The sequence below is a fragment of the Mustela putorius genome, unplaced genomic scaffold (genome assembly GCF_011764305.1).
Source record: "Mustela putorius furo isolate JIRA1106 unplaced genomic scaffold, ASM1176430v1.1 tig00003932_pilon_pilon_pilon:0A:0A, whole genome shotgun sequence".
In the NCBI taxonomy this organism is placed as follows: Eukaryota; Metazoa; Chordata; class Mammalia; order Carnivora; family Mustelidae; genus Mustela; species Mustela putorius.
This window is the reverse complement of record NW_025422077.1, coordinates 5,516,357-5,535,233: the sequence shown is the minus strand read 5'-3', so window position 1 is coordinate 5,535,233 and position 18,877 is coordinate 5,516,357.

The window sequence follows — 18,877 nt, the reverse complement described above, 5'->3', positions numbered from 1 at the left end:
GCTCTACATGTGTGCCCAGCCGCTCTGGATCTGCTACCCACACTTCCTGTCTGCCTGCCGGCCTGGGGGGCCTGCCCATCGGCATTCTCTCTGCCCTTCAGCTCCCGTGCCCCGCCCCCAAGCAGAGCCCAAGGCCACAGTGGAGAAGGCAGGACTGAAAACGCAGGTTAAAAAAACGGAGGAACAAATGAATGAACGGACAAAGGAACAAATGAATGAATGTTTCCCCACAAACCAAGTGTTTCTGTTTACACAGGGTAAGTAGAGGCACGGTTCCTTTTCTGAGATTGGAAATGAGTTTTGGAGACTGGGTAGACACACCAAATTCCCACCAAATGTCTTTAAATGCATAGTTATTATTCGATTTCCTAAAACACCCTTGGGCTTTTTCACTCAATTATAGTGCCTAGATTGGTAAGACAGTATGCCTCATACCGATGAAGCCGATTGCACGTTTTGGAATTCCGAAACAGTAGTTTCTGAGATAAATCCACTTTTTATCAAAGAGCTCTATGTTGAGATGCATTGTACACTTGTTTCCCAGAGTGGGGGAGTGCTTCCAGTGGTGACACGGCTGTCCCCTCCAGAACGCCAGCCCCTCCCTTGGACACCCTCCTGTTGCTCACATCTGCCAGCTTCTGCGCTCGCTCCCGGACCTTCGGTGCCCTTCCTTCCGTCCTCAGTGGGCCCCACATTTCAGCTCTGAATCACCAGCTCACAACCCCTGCCCCAGTGCCCTATTTGGGACAAGCATCTCTGGCTGACCTCAGCCCTCTCCCCTGTACACTGTCCTGGAATATTTACCCTCCGTTCCCAGATGCTGCTCTGTCAAATGACATTAGTCATGCCTCTGTCTCGGGAATGTCAATCTTAATTGAAAATGTGTCAGTTTTACTAACATAAACACCGAGATAGCTTAATCCAGCTTCATTGTTATCAGCCAACTGTTTGTTTTTCCTTAGAAACTGGAGATGCTCTTTAACTCCAAAAGAAAAGTTGTAGTGAATATAGATTTAAGAGGTTCCGTGAGTGAGACAGTATGTCTCGCAGTAAGGGAACTTGTGAGATACTTTTGCAACCGTACTCTTTGGCTGTTTAAAGTTGTGGTTGTCTCTTCTTCCATTACAAAGGAACTCTAGTTTCTAAGGGTATTCTCCTTGGCTGGTTCTGTTTGTAGGCACTGTTCATTACATAAAAATTAACATTACATATGGAATCCAGGCTCCTGGAAGGAACAGTGCGCATTTTTAATTTTTCTCTATTAGTCTGTCTGTATTCTTCTAATCTACCATGCCAGGAGCAAATTTTCTATGATATGTGTTTTTCCTTATAGGCGAAGCTTCTAGTACAAAAAAAGAGCAACCTTCTGTAGAGAATAACTTAGCCAAGGACACTGTGCTCCATCTTTCTGATGAAATACATATTTCCCATTAAAAGGCAAATCTGTCATTTTAAAAGGTTGAATTGGATGTACTTTAAAAATAATTCCAGCTGGTTAAAATGAGAGCATTGAAAAAAAGCTCAATAAGAATGTTCTCTTGGTCTGTAGTATTTTCATTTTCCTGAAGTGTGAATTGGATATATTTTCTTTTATTTTAAACCTTTTATCCTCAGTGTTTGAGTGAGTGGAACAAGTTTTAAAGATGAATTGGGTTCAATAATGCTATTGCTAATATTTCAAGTTTCTATTTCTGTACTATTATCTCTAGGGGGGGGGAAAGGACTATTTGACCTGATCCTTTTTCCCTGATCATGCAGGAAATGTTGGTATTTTCATACATTGTTTTGTCCCACATGCATTATTTCTAGACCTTCTATAGCTCTTCCTTTGACATCTTTGTCTGTTTAATACAATATTTTCATAAACTAAATGTCTGATTACATCCTGGAGAAACGGAGGCAAAGTATAAAGTATATATAACTTAAACTATGTAACGATGTTCTATAAAAGCCATCTATCTATGTTTACATTACGTACGCGCACACATACACTAGTAATATACAACCAGCGATTTGAGATTCACACCTCGATTCTCACATTCATAGTCAACTTGGATGCTGAGCTGTTATTTGTTATTTTTTCCAACAAAACAAACAGAAACATGAACACACAGAGTTTTCCATCAATTTTCAACTCATTTAAAGCTTTGTCTAGGCACATGTAAATTTTCTCCACTAACCACTGATGACTTCTGCGTCTAGGCTGTTGAAGAATGAGACGTGCAGCCTTCTTCCTCCGTCCCTGATGGACCACCATCAATTAACCCCACCGTTGTTTCTGAAGTTTACAGTGACGTTTTTATGGGCTAGCTTTCTCCTCGATGTCCCAGCGCTTCCTGAACTACAGTTAAATTTTTCATGTAAATGTTGGTAATGTGCACTTTCATAGAGTTTTCAAGATGAGATGAACACAGAAGCAGGCAAGTGCCCCCATCTTCCTGCACCTTTTTGGAGCTTAGGACTCTGGTTTCTTCCTCCTGGATTCGACTTTCCTCTTCGTTTCAGTCTAACTTTTTACCACCTCCCCTGGTGCCTGTAGGTTCCATCTCAGACCATGCTCACACCGCTCTCAAATCACATTTTTATCAGGACTCCTTTTCTTCTTTTTTCTCTGTCCTTCCTTGTTGGGTCTTTACTGTCCTCGCAGCCTGGCCCCAACTGAGCCACTGAAAACATCCTTCTACTCTGCACCCCTGATACCTGCCTGCCTCCGCCACTCGCATCCGTCCCCACTGTCCTTGGGGTTGCCTGCTGGCTTCATTCCCCCTGACTCTCACCCGCAGCCACAAGCCATTTACATTTCACGCTATTTGTCTTCCTTTGCTCACCAAGGGGGCAGGCTGTCAGCAACACTCCCTCAAGCTCCCACCAACACCTGAAAGGGCTAGCTGGGTCAAAGCCAACCCGGGTCCCTGCTGACCTGGCTGGCTTTGGCAATGCATCTGGGTGCCCTTCCTTCTCATTTCCTTGACTTCACATATGGCCTTCCCTCCCCTGGCCCTCCAACCATGCCCTTCTTCCCTCAGTAAAAGTAATCTGGCCACCTGATTAAAGTAACTGACATAAGGTGTACATGACTGATAGGTTGATAAGCCATCTCTACAGGAAGTCCTTTTTGGGAAGTGACTAGAGCAAATGAATCTCTGACCTATAGAATGTATGGGGTAACATTCAGAGATCAGGAAGCTACTCTGGGTTTCTGACTGATTCTTTATCTCCTTGCCAAATAGGAGACTGGCTTTACCAAGTCAGCACTGCATTGTTGAGAAAGGCCACCCCAGATTATACGCAAGTATGCAGCTGCTCTAAATATGTTAGACGAAATAATTAAATTAAGGTTACTGTCACCATTTCAACCATTCATATGCAAAAGATACTTCCTTTTACCACAGTACCCACCGGTGACCCTTCATAACCTTACAGGGGGATACCTGAGCTGCAACTTACTATCTCCCTTTGCCATAACATGTTGAGATAATTATTCATGGAATATTTATTACATAGTTAAGGCAGTGGTTGGGAGACTCTTCTTTATCCTCTGGATAATATCCTTTGGGATATTATGACATGAACTCTTAGGAGGTAAAAAGCTCTTGTGCGAATGGGGAGTGTAACTCCCAGAACAGAGTTGGCTGTTCCCAATTCCGACCTCTCCTGGCCGGAGAGGGTCATGGGACACAGTCTTTAGCCCACGGCTAGAGAAATGACTTGGCTCTGAGCCTCAGCGCAGAAGAGGCTTGAGGAAATAGTGATGTGGTGCCTACCACAGCCCACATAAATGCACTCCTCCTAGCCTCCTGCTTCAGTGGGACTCTGTTAAAAAGTTTATAGAAAACAAAAATAAGAAAAACAGGGCTTGCCATTTGTATAGGAAATAGATTCTCAAGGAAAGCCGTAGGAGGCCGAATTGGAAAGCTTCTGGAAGGAATCACAGCGGCTGACTTGTGACACGTTCGCACTAACTGCACGAGGGCTTCTGAGGATGGAAGAATGGCGGCAGAGGGTAGACAGGGGAGAGACGGGCTGCCAGGAGCCAGGCGCGGAGTCCCTTTGCCGTTTTACAGCTGACCAGAACTGATACTCAGCATTTCACAGTGAGAGAAGCGGAAACACAAAGGCCCAAGGCAAGTAGGATATTTGGTTTTAAAGAAGTGATGCGCTAAAGGTGTTTTTGTTTTGGTACAGAGACATGAGACTAACAAGGTATGAGTGTCGTACAAACTTCCTGGCATGTTTCTTTGAAATGCATAGGACATTATCTATATGAAAGAGTCTTCAGGGATCACAATTGTCTAGAAATCTTTAGCAGAAGCAGGAATGAGCCCTCTGCTCTTTTTCCAGCCTGAGGCACTTCAGTACTGGGGGACTCCGGTCCAGATGGAACTTTCCATATCAGACAGCACGATGACCATGGAACAGAGATGGACCAGCTTACCTCCTGCCTCCACAGCCCTTGCTCATACTGATCGCTGAGATGGGGCTCGTCCTTCCCATTTGGTTTATTTCCTGCCTCCCAGATAAGATCTGGCCAGTTCCTGACCCTCTGAATTGGTAATCCTATCAGGACTTTCTGGATACCGCACCATCCACTTGTCCTACAACTGACCTGCTTCAGGTCTTCCTGGGGTATCTGAATGTTACTCCTATTTTATTTTTTTAAGATTTTATCTATTTATTTGAGAGAGAGAGAGAGAGAGAGATCGTGCATGAGCAGAGGGGAGGGGAAGAGGGAGAGAGAGAAGCAGGCTCCCCACTGAGTAGGGAGACTGATGTGGGGCTCGATCTCAGGACCCTGGGACCATGACCTGAGCTAAAGGTAGACACTTAACTGACTGAGCCACCCAGGTGCCCCTGAATGTTATATCTAGTAAATAGATGATCTTCAGCAACTCTGTGCAAAAAGCCTTCAGTTTGGCTTTGCGCCTCAAGGCAGGAGAGACTCGGGGAAATAGTGATGTGGTGCCTGCCACAGCCCAAGTAAATCCATTCCTCCTAGGGGATGCCACGAGAAAGAACGCACTGTTCCCTAGCAGTGCCATTCAGGGAGAAATTTTAGGAGGCTCCAAGCAGAGAGACACCAGAGAAGTAGAGCCCAAACAGGACTGTTAGCTCTTTTCTGGAGTTCAATCCAAGATAAGCTCTCTTTCTCGGGCAGTTAATCTTGGCCCTGAAAAGAAGTTGCCAGAAGGGTTATTGATTTCAAAGCTACAAGCTCCTTGCAGGAGTTGAGGTCTAGCCAGGGCCTTGGGTAGGTTTTCAAGGTTAGAGATTTTTCTGAGCATATAAAGGAGAACCACGATTTCCTTCATAAATAGTAATAATTAGTGTTTGAATTTAAGTGAGTCGATGTTTACAACAAACGCTAATCTTTTATTTTTTTGGCATTTGCTTTTCTTTTACAATGTCTTTACATAGCATAGTGACACATTAATTTAGGGTTATGATTAGTAATTAATATGCAAAATGCAGTGAAGCTGTATTTATACTGTTATTTCAAGAGTTTTAAAAATATTTTCTAAAAGCCATGCTTTGGTGTGGTGTATTCTCTCCAATCCAATTGGAAAGGACGGGTTGACCAGATGACCCTCCCCAACAACCAGGCCATCTAGAAGAAAGCTATCACTGACACGGTAGGGGGCAGGAAGAGACAATTTCCATGGGGTTTTCCTTGCAAATCAAACCCTTCTAAGAGGTGGCAGGTACCATGAAATATAATATATCAGAGATGGCTCATGTTATGTTGACCCCCTTAAAAAGAAACAAAATTTCTCCTATGTGCCTTGTTTGAGCACAACTATTAAAAAGAAGTCCTGAATATATAAATGTAGGAGTTCTTCTGTGAATGTGTAATAGCATTAGTTACATTTTTTTCATCTGTCTTGCAGTTATAACCACAGTCTAAAGCGACTGTATCTATCATGGATCGTCCCAGGGTAAAAAATAAATTTCCTCACAACAGAAAACTTTTAGGGGAAAAAAAAAAAAAAAACAAGAAAAGAAAAACACGCATAACCAGCCTAACCTTTTAAAGGTCACTCAGGAACTCAAATCTTTATTTGAATTCATTATGAAATCAATGGAACCTTTGGTTAGATTCATGTAATTATAAATAACACAGAAGACCACGAGGAGGAAAAAAAAAAGTTTCAGTCATAAATCTTTCATAACTTCTGAAACTTCACTTCTCATTATCACATGGTTACATTTTCCACACCCAAGCAAGACTATTGTGTAATTGTGGATTATTTGGTCTGGCTAGCTGGCATATGGCCCAAGCTTTTATGAGTTAAAAAAAGATCATATAATCTGTCCTTTGATATTTAGGTTCATGTTTTTAGCAAGCTTGTATCTTTGCCAAGGAATGCATATTGAGTTAAAATCTTCCCCTTCACACGTACCGCGGAAGTTGTCACAGGTAAACCAAAAGCACGGGGAAAGGCATTTATTTCTCTTTCTCAAAAAACAGAGTAAATCCCAGTGTCAAAATATATCCTGGTAACTGCACCAATTCCAGCAGGGGAAATGCCAAAGGCCTGGCAACCGGACACGCGTCGGTATACACCAGCAAGCCTGCCGCAGTGATTTTCAGCAGCATTCGGTTTAGTTACCCATCAGAAGGATCACTTAACAATTCTGCTCAGAAACAACGCGGACAAAAACCCTCTCCGATCAAGGATACCGTTTGATTTGCCTTCACTAATAAGTGCCATAAATTATTTACAGAACTTCAAAGTCTTGAAACTGGTGAAGTACACCCGGGCAAAAGTAGAATTTGTTTGTTTATTATCAATTATTTACACAGTATGTTTTACAATATCTGATGTGTAGAAAAGGCATAATCCTGAAGAATGGCGTACAATAAAATTTATATTATGTTAATTCTGTGAAAGCTTAACATGGGCTCTCAAGTTGTAGAGGCCTTATTATGCAGTATTTATAAAGGCTTCAGTAACCGTCTCAATAATACTAAACTCTAAAAAAAAATCCTAAAACATATATTTGTTGATAAAGTCTAGGTAAGTGAGAATCTCTACACACACAATTTCTTGCATAACCATTGCAAGGGGATATCAAACCTATGACAAGACGGTGACTTCGAGACAAAACGGGATTCCTGCCCGACTAATAAAATATTTGTAACACGGGGTCACACACAATAGATGAATCAAACCCACATCTACCCAAATAGGTCAGCCAAAAAATAAACATGTCAATCTTTTTTAATCAAGCCGGCACTTCAAATCTAATATAGTAATTATAGATGAAAATGTTGTTCAGATTAAGAGCTACACCCCTAGGACACAGAGAATGTGTACCAGGCTGCTATTGTTTTTAATGTGCCTCCGGTCAAATGTGGTAAACTTCACACTTTTAACCAGTGCTGTTTGTAATAGATTGAATGAAACAGGTCTACAAAAGAATCAATAAATGTAAAGACTGGAAAGAATTAGAGAGGCTTGCAGACCTGTACCTATTGTCTGGGGGAATTAGATGTCAGTTTCAGTATTATAACTTTGACAAAGGTTTCCGGGCTTTAATTTACTAGAACGTATAATGGGCAAAGAAGGGGCCGGGAAACATAGTCGGTCTGAATATATTATTTAACAAACACTTTAATGAAGGTTACACACTTTTTTTTTTTTTAAATGCTGCTGACATATTCTTCCCATTCATTTTTCAGAACCTTGTTTATCAATGAAACACTCTTCTCTAAGAACAGTCTCCTAGGTTCCCCACATGCCAAGCCCGCGATGGCGTACTTCATGGCGAAGAGCACACTTGTGGGCACATACATTGCTTACCTTAGTGTCATGATGAAAGGAAAACTGGAACCCTAGCGCTAAAGTTAGCAAGCACACAAAAACGTGGTAATGATACGAGGATTAGGTGAGTAATTCTTTGTCTCGTACCTATGTTTCAATAGAACGAGATTTCACAGGAATTCTGTCTCTGTTTTTCTAGTGACAGAGAAAAGTTTTGGAACGCTTGGCAGCTGGCATACAGAAGAAAGATCCACGGCCTTTTTACTCATTTACTTATTATTATTTTTTTTAACCTAAATCCATGGACTTAACCGTGCTTAGCCCACAAAGCAGTTGCTCTGTCCTTATACACATCCCAGATGCAATTTAGATAGGTTACATCCCCCCACACTTATCTTGGGAGAGGAGAAAACATTCCATTAATCAAAAACTAATGCAGAAACCCCCTTGGGAATAAATGGAAACCACATGGCAAAGTGAAAATTAGTGTTTTCTGTAAAACGGAAGAATGACATGTCAGAAAAGTAGCCAAAGTAGCCAGAGAATAATCAACAGATTGCTGGCCAAAAATGACTTGGGTCTCCGCTGACTTGCGCTGTATGCCCGTTGGTAAGGAAAGGCACAAACCTTCTTGAAGTAAATAGCCTTGTCTGCTGTTCCACAGGGCTCTGACCTGACTTCCAGTAAATGTCAGCCAACCCATCAATAAATAAATAAGAGCCAAAAAGCCGTACCTTCGAAGGGGGCAGCAGGAGACAGAAAGACATCCCTTGTCTTCTAAGGGATTACAATCTAATAAAATGTCTTTCAGAGACTCTAAAGCAGGGTGGAAAACCTTTCCTAGGTAAAGACCCAGAGAATTAGTTAGGCTTAGTGGGTCCCAAGGTCTGTCACAATGATAACAGCTCTGACAAGGGACACAAAGCAACCATGGGTAAGATATAAACAAATGGGGGTGGTTATGTTCCCGTAAAATTAGTCATGAATGCTAAAATTGGAATTTCGTGTGATTTTCCTATGTCACAAAATATAATCATTCTTCTGATTTCTTCTCATCTATTTAAAAATGAAAACTGATCCTTAGCTCAGAGGCCGTACCCAGCAGGTGGAGGGCCTGATTTGATCTGTGGGTCATTCTTGCTGAACATTTCCCTAAAATAATTATGTAATACCATAATGATACCTTGGCTCATACAATCATAACATTGCTAGTGTAAGCCATGATGGATGCAAAGGTAGGTTTAATATAGTCTATTCTAAAAGGCCATTATCTCTTTGAAGACAATACGATTATTCTGGGGGCAACCCTGGAAATAGAACCCCAATACAAAAAGGGCTTTGGCTCTTTGGCATATAGGAGGGTCCCTGGCATGCAGGTGAGTATTCAGGCTCAAGTTCAGCCCAAGAGGCTGGAAATCCATACTGATTTCCACTGAAACTGGGAAGCATTTATGGGTCACCATGATGTAGAGGTACACTAACCGGAACTGTTGCTACAGTCTAGGTTTCCAACCATCCTAAAAGGATAAACAGATACTTGTTTCAATAATTATAGATAAACCAGCTGCACGAAGTTTGGCCATTGAGTTATAACATGTGCTGGGAAACGATAATTCCCAGCGGGATGATCTGTCCCTGTATTTTAAGGGAGGCTGCCCTTGAGACCGTCTGGTGACCAAGGGCATGCTCCTGAATGGAGATGACGACAACGGGCCGTCTTAGCAGAGGAAGGGGCTTGAGAAAAAGCAAAGGAATGGGGAGCACACGGTTGTGAGGGGTCAAGGAAGACTCAGAGCACCTCAAAGGCTGACTTGGTCATAGGCAAGAAATAAGAATAGATTCTCTCATAAGAGGACTTTGAACACTACCCGGAAAAGTTTGGACTCAATTTTTACGCAAATGAATGCCAAGAATTTCAAGCTCTTCTTACACAAAGGAAATTTCAGGAGAGTTGAAATCTTCTTTATAGCCCAAGTTCAGTAATACTCTAATCACAAAACGAAAACTTTCATAAAATAATTTAACACCCTACATTTATTTCTAAAATCCTTCTGATACTGCTCTGAATAAAAATCAACTTGGCTTTTATAACACACAGATAAAATAGCTGAACGAAGTGTCGGTGGATTTCTGAATAGGGCCCAACACAGGGCAGGTGCTCGATAAATAGGTCAATGATTTTACATGACCTTTCCCATCTATACCAGTGTCAGGCAAACGAAACAAAGCCTAATTTTGACATTCAGGAGAAACTAAAAGAAATGTATCCTTTGATAGGATATGAAAATCTTGGAACCTCAAATAATCCCCATTCTCAACATATTTATTTGGATAGGCAAAATGTAAGTTATCCCTTGGTTACCTCATTGATGATGTCACTCTTAACTTTCAAAGAACAATTCCATTCAGTAAGACGTGGCATGTGAAAAAAAAATGTTAGGCTTAGAAACAGAACTGACATTTAAACTTGCCACATTCAGGTAACTTTAATTCTCAAATATCCACTGGTCTGTTCATTGTCATCAGAGTACAGTTATAAATGGATTATTGGCTTCAGCCGCCTGGTGAACCTTATTAGAGCACTGTACTATAATAAACCATATGAAATGACATGTTTTAGAGGACATCCGATTATAACTCTGCTGAATGAGGGGCCAGGAATTTTAGTTGTGTTCCTATGTTTCCTACCTCAAGCTTTCAGAGGTCAGTGTACGTACGAAACAGTGAATATTTGTTCAGATGTCTGTGTGCTGATTTGTGACACTGTTTTCTGTGCTTATCCGAGTCACTGATATACCCAGAGCTATACTAGAAATATCTGTACTGTCAGCGCAAATTAATTTGGGAAGTATTTGTTGAGCCTATTCTAGGTGTCTAGAATTAATGTTTAGGGGAAATAAAATTTAAGGAGTCAAGTGAGGGAATGACAAGTTTCTTCTACTTGAAATTTGTGACTACACTCAATTTTTATTAAGACGTGTATATGCATGCAATGTTATATTTATAGAAAAAAGAAAAAGGGAAACAGAACCCAAAGCACAGTATTTGTTGATCTTCCCATCTCATTAGTTATTTTTAGTGATTTTTTTAAAAGGAAACTACAAATCAGTTTTTAAGAATCACTAAAATCTTTAAAAGAAAACACCCTCATGGTAAAACCCCCCAAAAGTGAACTTGAGAAGGTAAGATACTCACCTTCTCAATTCATAAATCTGACTCTGAGTAGGGGACAGAATTCTGGATGGAGAGGACGTTAGCATCACTCGGTTCTCAGTAGGGCCCCCTGAAGGACGAGCCTACGTGTGGGCTGCGTGAGCACAGTCACGCAGGCGGGCATACGCGTGCACACACAACACGCACACACAACATGCACATACCAACACGCGTGCACGCACTCCAACTGAATTGCAGGCATGACTAATGATGCAGCTTCAGAAACTGCAGTTCACACTCTTTTGGAAGTGTTCCAGACCGCCAAACGCACCAGCTTCTGAGACGTTTGGGGGGGGGGCGATCTGAAACCATGTTTACGCAGACCTACGCTTAGAAAATCCTCAGTAATAAATCTGGGGCGAGTCTGAGACTTCGGTGCCACATGCAGAATTGGTCTCGTCTCCAGGTCACAGACTGCAAAGTCCCCAGGTCTTTTTTTCTAGTGGGTCTTCTCCCTCAACTTTTGACTTTCTTATCTATGTATATCTAAAAAAATCTACACCTTGGTGTGTCTGGTTGTGCTGTAATAATATGGGTGTGGTGTCTCGCATTAAAATCTCCCACTCATTACGCAGTCTATGCATCATAGAACTTTGTTGTTGTTGTTGTATGAGACAAATTGTAAAGCATTGATGTATGGTGACATGTGAACGATTATACCCATTAATCCAGAAAAGCCTCACCAAGTTTGTTTTTTTTTTTTTTACTGGACGTAAACAGTCCTCCAGTACAAGGGAAAAAGAGGGCCCCCAAGAACTGCGCATCAAAGTCACTTGTTAAAGTCTAGCATGTGAAAAAGTTGAATAGCATGATATCTCACAATAAATTTTGGTGGGTTTCGAACATACATGACAGAACTATATCAGTTTCAATGTTTTGATTTTTTTCATATAACAAGATGCTCAACTGATTCTCATTCTCGCAGTCTTACAGTTTTTCCTTAAATATGCCTTACCATTTAAATACTGAACATAATCCTCTCTTAATTATTGTATCCAGTTTTTGAAAAGCTGCTGAGGGATTAGCAATTAAGTTCCAGTTTCACATGGACGTGACATATGGACATGTGACAAGCAAAGCGGGCACGAGGCAATCAGCAAATAGTCATTCGGCAAATAGTCATCGCACATCTAGAATACTCAGCGGGACTGGGTGTTTTGGAGAAGACTGCTGGCTTGCTCCGAGAAGCCCTAATCATTAGAGGACTCATGTACCATATCATGCTTTCCTCTTTGCAATTACTTAGTTTCGACACCCTGACCATTTGATACTGTGAAGTCATTACCCTTTATTTCTTGTCACTTTTGCTTTTTTTAATTGCTCATTTAGTTATATGCAAAAGCACAGCAGCTCACAAAGTCATACTCAGTCCAGTTCAAAAGAGCTACCCCTAGCCATTCTTTGCAACTTATAAGTGATACCCACCTAGAGTAGGTTACACACCTCTGGGGGACAAGCACAAGATTTTACTAGGGCATTAAAAGTCCTGAGAGATATGGAGCCATTTCTGGGCTTTTAACTTAATGTTGGAAGATGACCTGAATACTAATAAAAATCTGGAGGTATCCTGAGATTTTTCAAAGAGGCATCTAAACCTCTCATCTACAAAAATGGAAACTGAGGCCCAGTGAGTTTAATCGACTTAGCTAACAGCATACATTTAGTGACAAATTCTGAGTTAGAATGCAGTTTTCCTGACTCTCAAAAAGTTCTTCATCTTATTTATCTAAGTTTTAAAATACCTATAACAAATCCTGTGAGGCAGAATGAAAAAAACATATTTTTCCACACATATATATTATGCGTGACTTATAACATGTATATAATACATGCTTACATTTGGTTGTATCTCATTTCACTTCTCCTAAGTTATCGAGGCTTTTACAATTATATTTTAAAACAAACTTTCAGAGTGAAACATTTAAGTATTACATTACGGTACAAAAAAGCCTTGGAAACACAAGCTTAATTTTTGGTGCTATTTCGCATAGGTTGTTGTTAACATGCCACAAGCTGTAGACACTTAAAAATACTGTTTAATTTTCTTTAATCCATTTCGTTTTATGGATCTAAAATGGCCATCAGACAATAATACAGCAGTTTCCATAAGGAATAAATTGTTACTGCTTGACAAAAAACTCTTTTTATGCTAGAAGAGGGAAATATAAAAATGTCTTTTTCATATAATTATATTAAAAAATGTGTTAGTATGTTCTCTCATATTACAGCTGTTGGAACGTTTTTTTTAAGCCCCTGACTTAAGAGCTTTCCTTTCCTTCCTCATTTTTTCCTAATTAATTTCTGTTCAACCAAAGAATTCTTTCCTTTTATGGCTTCTGCTATCATAGCAATGCCTTCGTAAAATGAGCAAGCCCATTTCTGAGCTCTACTCTTCAAATAAATAAATAAATAAATAAATAAATAAATAAATAAAATAAGGCAGGCACAGAAGGTAAAAAATGTTTCTAAGAAGGGTCCCCTTTAGGTGTTACTCCTCATTTCAGGGGAGTTGACAAATAAGTATGATTCTCTGGAAACACGTAAGTCTTCTGCTCTCCCAAGAGGGACACAGTGTTCAGAAACAGAAATGTAACCATTTTTAGATATTAACAGCTTCACAAACTTTGTCCTACAGGGAAGCATCTGCTATTAATAAATTTACTATATGACTTGTGATTATAGCCTTGCTTTTGTTAATAATTATTCATTAAAGTGTTAAAAAAAAACCTAGAATGAATTTAGAATGTCATTTCTTCAGAAGATTTGTATTCTTGTATTCTCTCGTATTTATTTTAGATTTTAGATTATAGTTTAAATATCCAGAATTAATGATGTTTCCTTATGTACTTTGCAAAGTTTACAGACCATTACTTTTAATCTCTTTTTTCTTTTTATGCTTTGAATAACTGCTTTTCTTTTTAAAGAATAAGGGAGGAAAATCTGTTTAATTAAATAATATAGTCAAACAACTGCTCTTTTTATACTGCAATTGCATCACTATTGAAGAAAAAGGCGAGGCATAAAACTCAACTAATTAATTTTATTAAAGATCTGAAGAAGCAGTGCTATCTTTGCCAATACCTCCTACCTCCATCCTCACACCAACTGCCTAGATATTAGAAAATCTGGAGAAACGAGATGCCTAACACAAATTATTCAACAGGGTAAAATTCTATATAAATATATACAATATTTATGAGATACATTAGTATATTTCCTACCCAAGCTATCTGAGCTCATATAAACAGAATTAAAAAAAAAAAATCTCACTGGCATGAATCAGCACTCAGTTAACACAAACGCAGTGATCAGTATCGATCAAGATGTCAATAAATTGGCCGCACTGAGATCTACTCCTTCCGTGCATGTATGTGCGGTTTAGCTTTACGTATATAAGCAATAGACAATAAATGTAACAAGTTCCAGAGAAGTAATTTGTTATTAAAAACATGCAAGTGATCTCCTATTATTAAAATAGAAGCCTATTTTCCTGCAGCATAAATTCAACAGTATCGATCAGTAAATATTAGAAGTTATTGTTTGAAATAGGCAGATATGTAGAAGGAGTAATCAAAACAATGTACATATTTTAAAGTGATAATCAATCAATTTTATCACAATATTATCCCTTGCGCACTTAAACCTACCAACTTTGCCTACCTTCTAACACATACTGACAGAAAGTTAGCACAAGTGTTATATATCCTACGGACTATCCACACACACACACACATAGGAAATTTGATCATCCTAATACTTGAGGTCAGAAGCACCATCTAACAAAGAAAGTTTTTCTTTTCTTTGAATTAATTGCAGCATTTTCCCATTTCAGCTCCCATATATAAAGGAAGCTTAACTGTGTGCTTACAATTATAGTTCAGGCTAGACTCCATTACTTTAATTATCTTACAATGAACAGAAAAATCTAATGTACGGTAAATGTAGCTCTCTTAATAGAAAAGCAGATTTTAAAGGCATTTCCTTTTTGCAAAAGTAGCTGGACACACTCTAGTCAGCTTTTGTATTTTCTGTATACAACTGGTGTTTCATTTTGAATTACTCGAGCACATTGCAAAGTGTACACACTGTAACAGGAGGTCAAGTTTCACTCGGTGAATCAATTCAATATGAGAAGCAGAAATTTCCACGGAGGGAAGGAAATTGCCTTAAAGTCCGTTGGCATCATTTGGTTTCAGCCTCTCGCCCTGAGTGCTAGGACCAAACGCGTGGAGTGTTCCAACCCTGCCCCGCGCTACTTCGCAGAGCACGAGGCTTGAAGGGCTGTTAGAAAGAGTAAGGGCAGAGTTGCCCCTGATGAGCTCGCTCTCAGTCTGGTGAGACTACCCAGGAAGGACTAACAGGACTGCGGTGGCTAAAAGGCCTTTGTTGTCTAGGTAAGAAAAGGAAAGTTGTTTTGTTTTCCTTTTTGATTTCGTTACTCAAATGCTGACCTCAAGTTCAGAAAAGCCAAAGATTCAGTGTGACTCACACAGCCTTTGATCAGCTTCCCAATATAGTCTGAATAACAGATCATTGTAAAAAAAAAAAGAAATATGTAAAACAGTTCTGTTCAAACAGGGCTAAGTGTTTGGAAAGAACTCTATGTTTCTGCAACTGTGCCATCCACTTAAAACATTGTTTGGGGGCTGATCAGAAGCCAAAGATGGCAGTGAAGTTCATGGAAGTGAGGAAATGAGTTATTTTGCTTCGAGGACCAGATAGATGCAACAAAGAGTAAATTAAATGATATCGAGACTGCTGGAAGATACGGCGCCCCTGGGTGGCACCATTAGTTGAGTGTCCGACTTTTGATCTCTGCCCAGGTCTTGATCTTGCGGTTGTGAGTTCGAGGGTTAGGCTGGGCTCTGTGTGGGGCGAGGGGCCTACTTAAAAAAAAAAAAGAGAGAGAGGCACCTGCGTGGCTCAGTCAGTTAAGTGGCTGCCTTCAGCTCAGGTCATGATCCCAGGGTCTTGGGATTGGGCCCCATGAGGGGTTCCTTGCTCAGCCGGGAGCCTGCTTCTCCCTCTCCCTCTGCCTGCCTGTCTGCCGCTCCCCTGCTGTGCTCTCTCTCTCTCTCACGATCTCTCTCCTTGTCAAATAAATACGTAAGATTAAAAAAAAAAAAAAAAGAAAGAAAGAAAGAAAGAAAAAGAAAAGGAAAGGAAAAAAACTGATGGAAGATAGACCAAGACATATTTGCAATCCTTCTTTTGACAGCTTCTGCCTTTCCAAAGATCTGAATGGAATAGTTTCCACACGATTATAACACACTTAATTCTAAATCAAGAGAGAAAAGAGACTAATATTTCCATTCACTGAGACCATATCATTTCTTCCCTGCGAGGATTCGTCAGAAAGTTCAATCTATACTTCCTCCAAAAGAGGACAAAGAATACTGGGTAATATAAAGACAAATAAGAGAAATAGACCAGCTCTGTTTATTCTGAAAAGGTTTGTTCAACTCTTCAAATACACTTTAATCTCTCAGACACTAAAAATCTGCATCAAAGCCATAAGAAATCGACTCCTTTTCTAAAATACATTCAACCATACATCCCTTTATTGTCCTAATGCTATTTTCAGCATCATCGGGTATGTTTTTTTTTTTTTTAAGTGCTTACATCTTTGATATAATGGTCATTTTTAGGGATTTTTGGTGCCTTTGTATGATCTTATCTTGCTTCTATAGCCAGTTGTAAACTCTTTAAGGAAAGAAACAGCCCACGTTAAGTCCCCAGGGGCCCGGTGGAGTGATTTGCATACTCAGTAAAAGGATTTGATTAACTTCTATCCCAGAAATTTCAGTCTTAAAAACCTGGGGATCTACTGGGAATGCACTTGTAATAACCTTCTAGTACAGCCTGTTTAAAAATCTTTGTTGTACAAAAATATTCTGCTTGTCTAACCTAAAGCACTCTTGTAATTTCAAACCATTTCTTACAATATTGAACTTTTTGAAGTTGGGGAATCAAACTGCTGGTCAGCATTTTACAAAATTTATGAAACATTTATTTTGGAATAATAAAATAGGCAGAACTACCAGTCTGTATCAAGATAAAAACTTATAACTATTGGTTTTTTTATATAAATGTAGCAAACTACATTTTTAGTTTTAATACAGAATATATTTTCAACTTTACTACAAACTTGGATACTGGAGGATACTAAGGTGTTTTTTATTCTCCACAAAAGATCAAGTACACTAGACCACTTGAATGAAAAAAAAAGAAACAAATATTTAAAATAAATGCATGTTGTAGTAATTATAATCTGGATAAGCTTTGCTGCTTAAAAAAAAAAAAAAACAACTTACAATCTTGGCATGTTTCTACTCAGGATGGTTCTGTAAATATGCCCATGGTTCAGGACATGGTAGAAATGAAAATGCTGATAAAAAATGGACATATGTTATCTGGTCTCTCAGTATGTTAAACTTCAGCTGAAATAACTAGAAAAGAAGGAAAGGAAATTATCCTTCCCAATCCATTTCTTATCATTCTTGGAGACTTCCCCTGAGTTCATGGGAGTAGAAATTATTTCTATCAGAGTAGTTCTTGGCTCTTCAACTGCATATTAATGAATTATAATCAAGGTCCTTTGCTCAAGCAAGAAATACAGACAAGGACCTCTAGCTCCATCCTTCCTGAGCACAAAAGCACTGAATCCTTTAAATAACGAGCTGGTTAGAAACAATGCAGTGTCTCCTAGCTGGGTTCTCTGGTGACAAAGGTAGCTTTTGATTATTTCTCAGGAAATTCTGGTTTCCTCCAAACTGCAGTTCTAATCTTTGAAAACCGATTTCACCCTTAATCTTCTGCAACGCCACACTATTTCAGTGGTTAATGTAAGTTAACTATTCAAGTTCCATCTAATATTCTCATCAAACTCCTCACGGGAAGAAAGACTCAATTCTACAAACATGTTTTTCTTCATCCAGTCTTATTTTTCTATAGATTACAAAAACAAACCAACCCAACATTTAATTCAGATTCCACAGCTTTTTGGCATTTCTTATAGCAATTGCTATTATTTCTTTCTTAGTCTCCTGAAGTGAAAACATTTTGGAGAAAACAAGAAGTCCCACACCATGAGGCAAATTGCTTCTAGTTGGGTTTAAGTTAAACATGTCGTGTTTAGAGATGTGATCACATCACCGATTCCTCGTTTCTTTTTACTTTAGGCTAATCATTTAAACCCTCAAAAATGTTAATCATGATACTTAGGTAAAAAAATATTGAAAGAAAATGTTTAGGATATTATAATTGGTAAAACTGAAGAATAAAGAAGCTATCTCTGCCAAGAATCCTGAAAGAGTTGCCCCAAAGTCAGATGAAGTCCACCCAATGAGCGAACCTCTTGTGGGAAACGTCCAGAAGTCTGACTCTGAGCAGCAAGTTTGTCCCCGCAGGTATGATGAAATCTAATATTTCCGTGTAACGAATCACAACATATGTAGTTTTAAGTTATCCCATTCTGGAGCACGCTTATTTGATTATCTTTGGAGTTCAGTCTTTGGTTTGTCCTAATTAAAATAATTCCATTAAAAAGAAACATGTATGCAACGGTGAAAAAGGGTTTGGCTTGGGTCCTCTTCAGCTCATCGGAACAGATGAGCGATATGTTGGGTTTACATTATTCTGCCTGTTTGTTCACAACGTTTGGATAATCTGAAAACCCAGATTTAAAATAACTAACCATGTGCCTTCCACAGTCTTTTCACATGTACGATCTCACTTCGGTCTTCCAATGATCCTAGTGGGTAGGTATTTTACAGAGGTGGGACTCAGGCTCATAGATGTTACCTGCCTAAGAACACACAAAGATAAATAATACAGCTGAGCTCGGAAGGCACCCAGGGGTTTCCGTTCAGAATCGTGCTCCTGAAGATCATAGTTTTAGT